The following is an 8830-nucleotide window of genomic DNA, read 5'->3' as shown; positions in this document are numbered from 1 at the left end:
GGCTGACGGCGCGCACTCCTGGATGAATCCAGGTCAAAGTTGCAGGAGATGAAGTCTCTTAATGTTCTCTCTCTCGCATCCCCAAACTCCAGCTGGCGTCAGACTGGTGCGCTCCTGCAAACGGTCACATCAGCCCTGCGTGAGGAGGATGATGATGAGGATGAGGAGGATGACACCTGGACCTGTGGTTCGGTGCTTAATCCACTGGGATTCACCACAGCAAACATGACGCCGGTGAAGAAGTCAAGTGAAGTTTTCAACCGTGCGCACTTTAGCGGCTCTGGAGCGATTTAATGTCATGCTGACGCCGCCGGGACTCAGGTGCTCAAACAGCCGGCGCGCTCTGGCTCTGGCTCTGGCACCGCGCGTAAAGACAAGAGAAGAGAAGAGAAGAGAACCACCGCAGGGGAAAAAAGAGAGCAAACAAAGTCCTCAAATCCAATTAACGCTCATTAATGACCACGTGAGGATCAACAGTGACAACAACAAAACACGAGGAAGCGAAACTGTCGCAACGTGAAGCTCGCGCAGGAGAACCGCATCCGTGCGTCCTGCTCCCGTGGACACCCTGGAGGAAATTTGACTTTCTGACTTGTGCCGTGGACTGAATTCACCCAACAGGAGACGACAGGGTGAGAGGCTGTGTGATTGACGCATGCTTCAGCCAATCAGAGGTCTTCCTCTGGGGGGAGCTGGTCCGGCCCTCCTTCATAATTGGAAGCAAGAGGTGGACACAAACCTCCAGAGAAGAGACACATGCGCAACTTTTACTTTGATTGTTTTTAATGGATTTAAACCATTTTAATTCAACATTTTAAAGTCTAAAAATATGAAATAAACTGCGACTCCAGATGTTATGAAAGTCAAAATACTCACAACTGTCTCTGCACAGGTCTGCTGCTGTTATAGAGAGAAACAGCGACACCCACTGGCAGCAGGCGACTGTGCACACACGCACACACGCACACACACTCTCTTGAGTGTATAAATGTGTTTCCATTTCTCCTCCCAGGGCAGGAAAAGTGTTCCACTGAGATGTTTTCATTAGTTAAAACAATAATGATCATTCCACAGAAACAATCTTCTCGTGTTTAGGTTGAATTCAGATGTTTGTGTAAACACAGAGTAAACACACGCGTCACGTGACTCAAAAGCTCGGAGATGTTTACGGATTCATCTCCAGAGTTTCTGTTTAGTTCCACGTCGTCGTCGTTGTTGTTGTTGTTGTTGCGTTTGTTGAATGTCACATTGTGCCGAGATTAAGTCGTCGCCGTCGTCGTGGCACGAAAACAAGAGAAAAATGATGACAATAATCTGAGCTTCGGCTTCAGACGTCAGGGTTTTTAGTTCTTCATGTTCAAGAAAGACGAGAAGAAATTAGATTTGATTCATTCGTGTCGGTTTCTTTTGTGTGTGTGTGTTTTTTTACAGGTGCACAGAACAAAGCAACCAGGACCGATCAGAAAAGACCAGGATTATATAATTCTATGATCATAATCCAGGCCTTTATGAGGCCTCAAGATGAATTAGAATGTTGGACCTGATTCACGGACAATAAATGTCCCATTTTGCCCACAAAGCAAAAATTATTTACTTTTAATAATTTCATATATGGAGCAAAAAAATAAAAAATAAAATATATATACATATATAATCTCAGCATCTGAAAATACTGATCTGATTACCAATTCAGTTAATTATTGATTAATACTCGTTTTTTTCCGTGTTCTTTTCTTCATCAAAATGACAATATGGATAAATCCCCAAGCCTGTCTGCATCACAGTGTAGTTAAGAATGATTATTTTAGGTCATGTTTAATAATTGTATGCACTTTTTTAAAAATATTATTTAGTCAACAAATCATATTCCTGATCAGTTTTTGCTTTAAAACGTATTTGTATAGCACAAAAAAACATAAAACACACATAAAAACACAATTAAAAAATATTTAAATTATTATTAAAAAAATTTAAATATATATATATATATATATATATATATTACTAAATAAGATAATCAACATTTTACAACATTTAAAGCAAGCCAACAGGACAATAGTTTAAATCATCTATTTTTTAAATGGTCGTAAGAAAAGCAAACACATTAAAAACTAGTTATGTACAAGACTGAGATGTAAAGAAGTAAAAATGATGAAGTATAAAGACATAAAAATACTCAAAAGTAAAAAGCCCAAGTGTCAAATATGTGTTTAAACTCTCATTGTAGAATTATATAATATAAGAATATAGAATAACATACAGACCTTTTAGAGAATGAAAGTGCAGGAATAGACGTCGATGAAGGAGATAAAGTTATTAAGCTGTTTTCACGTCACTAGGATGTATCGCTTCGTTCCTGTCAGTATTTAGAGTTTGAGTCGTTTATGAATAATTGAAATGTGGAATAAAAATACAGAGAGAAAAGTCTCGTGAGCTGCCGCCGAATCTTTAAAGGCGCCATATGTAAGAATGTGGCCAAAAACAGTTACTACATTCAAATTCAAAACACAGAGGTCTTTTAGGTTTGGTTTTCTGACGTAACTGGCAACCCGTGGTTGCTCGGCAGCTGAGACTCTGCTGACTGCAATGATTGGTAGACGGGGGTAGGTGGCGCCACATGACGCCAAAAACATGATTTCAAAACATAAACATGATTTGCAGTCTGCAAAATATATATTTGTTTATGCAAATGTTTTGTCTGTACTGTTGTTGTTGGTGAGTTCAGTTTGTTATATGAACATTATTCCTGAGTCTCTGTGACATATTAGGAGGATTTTATGATTTATGACATAATGCACCTTTAACATTCACACAAAACATTTACGTGAATCTTTATTTAAATAAACAACCAGTTCCATGTTCCACATCCAAACTCCGAGTATCAGATTGTTTTCTTTCCCTTTCACTCCAAGTCCATTTTCATTAAATCTCTCCATTAGCTCAAACGTCACAGCGACGGCTCGTTCATCTCCATCGTGTTAAATCCAAATAAACCTCTCACTTACAAAGTTATCAGATCGAGGACAAACTCAAACGTGTTTTTTATCGTCGTAGTCCCTGATTGCCAGGAAGCGCCAGCAGCCGAGACGCTTTCCCGGGGAAATTTATGATGTACAGATGTATGAAATTACTGTAACTGGGATTTATACCAGATAAAAACACTTAAAACTCCACTTAAGGTTGTTTATCGCTCAGCCATTAAAAGGCGATGCGTCGAAGAAGAAGCTGAGGAGCGCTGACCTCGTGTTTACTCGTTTATGGACAAAGGTGGAGCGGCCAAGTTTTTTTGTTTTTTTTAACAGGAGCATTAACTCATGATTAGAGCCAATCAAGCACACGTTTGACAACTATATTGACGAGGAAATGATCAATGCTATTATTTCCTCATTAGTACATTAGGTGGGAGGGAGGAAGTTCTTCGGCGAGGCCTCTGAGACGCAGAGCACTTAAAGCTCCATCGCGTAACGTTTAGGAGGACGAAATGGAATACGCTACGCATGAGTATGTTTATATATAAAGTGTATAATCAAATTACAATAATAAGTGTTTGGGTTTTAGCATTTCAGCAAATCCTGCATCTATCAGAGCAAACTCATCTACTCGAGTCCTGTTCCATTAGGCGTGGTGTTCCACAGGGCTCCGCCCTCGGTCCGCTAATGTTCTCGCTGTACGTGGGACTTTTAGGTCAGATCATACGCTCATTTTGCGGTTTTAAATGCTACGCTGATGACATCCAAATATACAGTATATACCAGTTATCACGCAACTTCCTGCTACTTATAATAGCTATAACAGCCAGGTGAGCTGCTCTCAGGGTCGCCCAAGAAGAGCTTCAGAGGCCGCTAGCAGCTTGTACTTAGCTTGTAGCATATTGGTCCAAATCCAAATTAATGTATTATTATTATTATTATTATTATTATTATTATTATAATATTGTATTAGCTTACTTTACGGAGGTCATCATCTCTTGCTCATGTGTTTTTTCAGCAGCCTAAACAGACAAACCAGCCACAGCGTGAGTTTTGCAAGCTAACGACAAAAAAACAAAAAGGAGAAAATGATCCTTTCTGGCACGTGAAGGCCACCATAGTTCGTCCATTTAAACAATCCTCACCTTTCTAAAAAAATCCACACATACACGTGAGCTCGTGATGTTTGTTTTTAACTGCTTGTATTACGCTTGGTTAAGGCACAGGAACAGATCGTGGCTTTTCCTTGTGGCGTTAGCATCCTGTCCATCACAAAACACAGTGCGTCATTGGGATAAAACGCAGTCATAACAAATGGGGAAATCCATAAAAACACAAAGACGTTCAGCCTGCACTTGGTCTCAAACTGTGGTTAGCTGCTTGGCTCGCGCTAACTGTCCCCTCCACCATTTTGTAAGAATTTTCCCTCCAAAAAAAGAAAATGTTGACATGTCACAAATAAAATGTAATAGATTTTTATCTGCAATAATTTCCCATGATTAAACAACACTTGGTTAAACAACACTTTTTTTCTGCGCCGATAGCAGCAAAAGGTCCTGCTTGTGATGTGATGACTCACCTTTGGCAGAACTCACAAAAACTGGATTAAGTTCTGCAAAAAAACAAACAAAAAAAACAAACAAACAGCTGAATGATGCAGAAGGAAAAGCTGACTTTGACAGATCCTCAACAGGCTCTTCCTGCCCCTGGAAACCCAGACGGGCTGGGTCCTCCGCTCCGGACGGTCGGCAACAGAACCGCAAGCCAGCGGTCGATCGATAACCGACCTCGAAACACGCCAGGCCTTGATTTGTCTCTGCTGTTTGAAGTCCAGACCTGATGATCTGATCCCTCAGATGGATGTGAATCTTAAGTAACGTTTGACTTTGATCCATTATTCATCCCGTTCTTGAGAGACAAACGTATCGATAAGCTTCGCCCTCGGACAAATGGACGCAACAGTTTTTACTCCGGCGTAAACGGCGGAGGTTAATCTCAGAGCTGTGATATAAACGCGACAGGAATTATTATTGTAGCTGCTTTTCTTTGAGGCCTTCAAATACTTATTTAGTAGAGCACAGAGGTAGTGACACTGAAGATATAATCATTTAACCACTTTTTAGGCAGAATTCACCATGAAATTCGACATCAACAAGGATTCATTATTAGGGACACCTTTTATTGGCTTGTAAACGCAAATATCTAATCAGCCAATCATATACCAGCAATTAAGGTCAAGGTATTAGGTACGGTTGTGTCCTTTGTACCTAATAAAGTGGACATTTAGTGTTTTTATAACCTCTGTGAAGGTTCTTCAGGTCATAGTCATCTTCAGACGTTAGCTGAAGGCAACTGGACTTCCTTGAGCCAAGTTATCAGAGATGCTTCATCAGTTCTGAAGAACTTTCATTAGAGTTTCTAAAGAACTTTCATCAGAGATTCTGAAGAACTTTCATCAGAGTTTCTGAAGAACTTTAATCAGAGTTTCTGAAGAACTTTCATTAGAGGTTCTAAAGAACTTTCATTAGAGGTTCTAAAGAACTTTCATTAGAGGTTCTAAAGAACTTTAATCAGAGTTTTTGAAGAACTTTCATCAGAGTTTCTGAAGAACTATTTCCTCTTGTATGAGACGTGAAAGGCCTTCAACTTAGCACAACAAAAAGTCCAGTCCAGTCTACTGCTAAGCTTCTGAAGAGTGGACTGCAGAGGAATGAGACACTTTTAAAAAGAGTCACAATAGCTCGCAGCCCAGAAAATGGACATTTGTAATCCTATCTTTGTTGTTCTTTGGTTGACTTGCGGTTCTTGGGCTCAGTAAATCTTTCAACTCTCTCTAGTTGTGTTATGAAAACATGTGGCCACTCTGTCAATCTGAGGGTAGCACTGAAGTACCAGAGTAAAGTAATATTTAGATTAATTTTGAAGCGCCAATTTCCGTTTTGACGTAACAATGCTTCTGTGCACCAGGTCAGGTCCTTGTTGGTGTGTGTGTGTGTCAACACACCATATATTCAACAGATCCAAATTAAAGGAACAAATTAGGGAGTGCTTCAAAATCAATGTATCTGCTAATCATTGACCCATCTCAACACCTAATAGTAAGTATAATAAAATTCCCCTTGGAATGTATTTTATGGAAATTATTGTATTGTATTTATTTATTTAATTTTGCAATAAAAAACTTAGAATTTCCCAAATATGATTGATATTTGATTTGATGTTTATTTCAGGCTGAAATAGCTTTAAAAGACTGACAATTTAAAGTGGGGAAAAATATTAATATACAATGTTTTTTATAGCAGTTTTTGGGGAAGGTGGCGTTTTCGGCCGCGAGGAGAAAATTAGGAAGTTTTTTTTAAAGGAGCTCCTGAGGGTTAAACACAAAAATACCGCGCAGCCTGACGTCAGCAGCGTTCGCTAAGAAGAAAACAGAAGTGCAAATGAGGTTAGTGTCAGGATTGCTTCAATATTGATCCACAAGAGAAACCTAAACTCTCTCTCTCTCTGTGTGTGTGTGTGTGTTCAATATTTACATGGATGCACTCTCCATGCACTCTAAAGGTGCTGCTGCTGCTTAAGTGGGCTTTTAGCGTCGTCGTGTAGTGGTTTGCGGGGCCGATCGTCTCTTCAGGAACGCAGACACAGACTCAGTAAATCTGCGTTGTAACCGAAGAATGTGCGCGCATTAATGCGACTCAACCTCCTGTTGTTGGTTATTATTGTGCTGATCGTTAATAGCAAACCGCGCGTTAACAAAGCGCGGTAAACTGTGCCGTTATGTGCTCCGCGTACACCGATTCTGATTGGTTCTGACATTTTGTTTGTTAGTAGTAGTAAGCAGAGGGTTCAGCTCCTCATGAGCAAATACATTGACCATTAAGTAAATGGCAGAAAGAGATATAAAAATCATTTGACACCAAAATCACTGAAATCGGCTCAGAAAATGAAAATTCTGACGTAAAAGACGGTTGGAAAAGTACGTGAATAATGGGACTTTTCAAAAGAATGACCCAAGACGTAAACTCAGTCAAATTCTGGTGCTTCTTTCCACTTGTGAAAGAATGCAATAATCTGCTCCACTAAGAGGGGGGAAGACAAATGGACCAAGCCCAAACGACTCGACTGCAAACACGGGCCTGATTGTCTCGTTATCAGCGTGGACGTAAGAGACTTTTGGCTTCAGAGGCCATTTTATTCTCGCAAATTGATGCGCGCGGTAATGGCATTCATTAGCGGGATGACTGAAGGTCGGCTTAGTGGTGTCATCAGGGCTTCTATCGTCTCAGGAAGACGCTCATGTTAATGCACGCCGGCCCAGGATGTCGGCCCGATCGTAAAGAACTGATATGCCGACAAATACGTCCTCTGGGTGGTTTCTAACGTTTACGGCGCATCCTGGAAGATCGGCAGCACTCAGACTGGAGGGCTGCGGCGTCGTCGTAGAGGCCCGACCGTACCATGTCGGCGGTGATACGGGAGGTCAAAAGGTGAGCAGGGTTTCAGACGAGAGCTCCTGTGATTAAAACGCAGTGGGGGCTTTCTGGTCGAGTTTAAACGACCTTTCAGTGCTGAATTATAGATGTTCGCTCGGGGTATTATCTTAACTTTTGATTTGTTTTAGAAGAGGTAGAGGTTTTTTAGCGACTCCACCCCCCCCCCCCCCCCAGGGGGAACCGTAAAACCTTTTTGATCCTCGCTGTCACATAGATCACGGTTTGAGTTAGCGTTGCCTTAAAATGATCACGGAAACAACCCGAGTGTCTTTTAAAGGTCTGTACTTCAACCCGGAGAATATTTACCCATTTAGGGCTCAAACTAATGATTATTTTCATAATTGATCAATTGAGTACTTGAGTTTGCTCCATAAAATGACGACAAACCTCGACATTCATTCTAGTTTTGTCAGTTTGAAGGATTTCTTTGTTATAATGGAGCAAAGAAAACAGAAAATACTCACATTAAAGAACCCGTTTAACAACTTGTTAACACAAATGTCTTAAACCGGCCAATCGCAGTCCTCTCCTGCACTGCAGACAAATATGTCTACTCGCAGATACTTCCATGTTCATCCCACTGTGTGGAAACTAGACGAGTTATTATTATCATTACAAGACGGAAGGAAGTCAAACATGACATCTGAGACACATTTAAGGCCAAAAAGGACATGAGTGTTCTATGTTTAGATAGTTCCCAAGTTACTTTCCATCGGTTCCAACCTCTGTTTTGCGATCCACAGAAACACGAGCGCATGGACATCTTCCCCGTCTTCCACATGAGCTGCTCAGCATCGCCCTCAGGTGACGACATCACAAAAAAACACCACAGCACACACAGTGATTTATCCCGTGTTCCTGGTAAGAGTTCGTCTAATGTGATCCTAATTTGATCATTAAAGGAACAGGCAGCAACGCATTACTAACCCCTTCATAAAAAACCAACAAAAAAACCCTGACGTGGCTGAGGTGGTGCTTCATCCCATAATAACCTTGTTAAGAGCTGCCTTGCTCTGGGTGTGGCTTTGACTTGACCTTCTCACCTGTTCTTGCTTTGTCGCCTCCTCCTCCTCTGTTAAATGCACAGTCCGCGCTCATCTGGACCCCAGCTCATCGGACGCTGCATCTCCGAGCAGATTTTGGGGGTACTTGTGGATACTCTTTACCTTCAATCCAATACGATCCATAAACACCTAAACATCACATAAACACAGTTCTAAATTCTGCAGTATTTATTGATTAGTCTTCAACATCTAACCCAGGGGCCCTCAAACTCAAAATGCCCTGGGGGCCAGAGAACTTCTAGTCTGGTGAGAAGGATGGCAAAAAATAAACTGTTAGTTTGATTATATGTATGTATATATGTAT

The sequence above is a fragment of the Microchirus variegatus genome (assembly GCF_963457635.1).
Source record: "Microchirus variegatus genome assembly, chromosome: 5".
In the NCBI taxonomy this organism is placed as follows: domain Eukaryota; kingdom Metazoa; phylum Chordata; class Actinopteri; order Pleuronectiformes; family Soleidae; genus Microchirus; species Microchirus variegatus.
Note: the sequence above shows the minus strand (reverse complement) of the source record.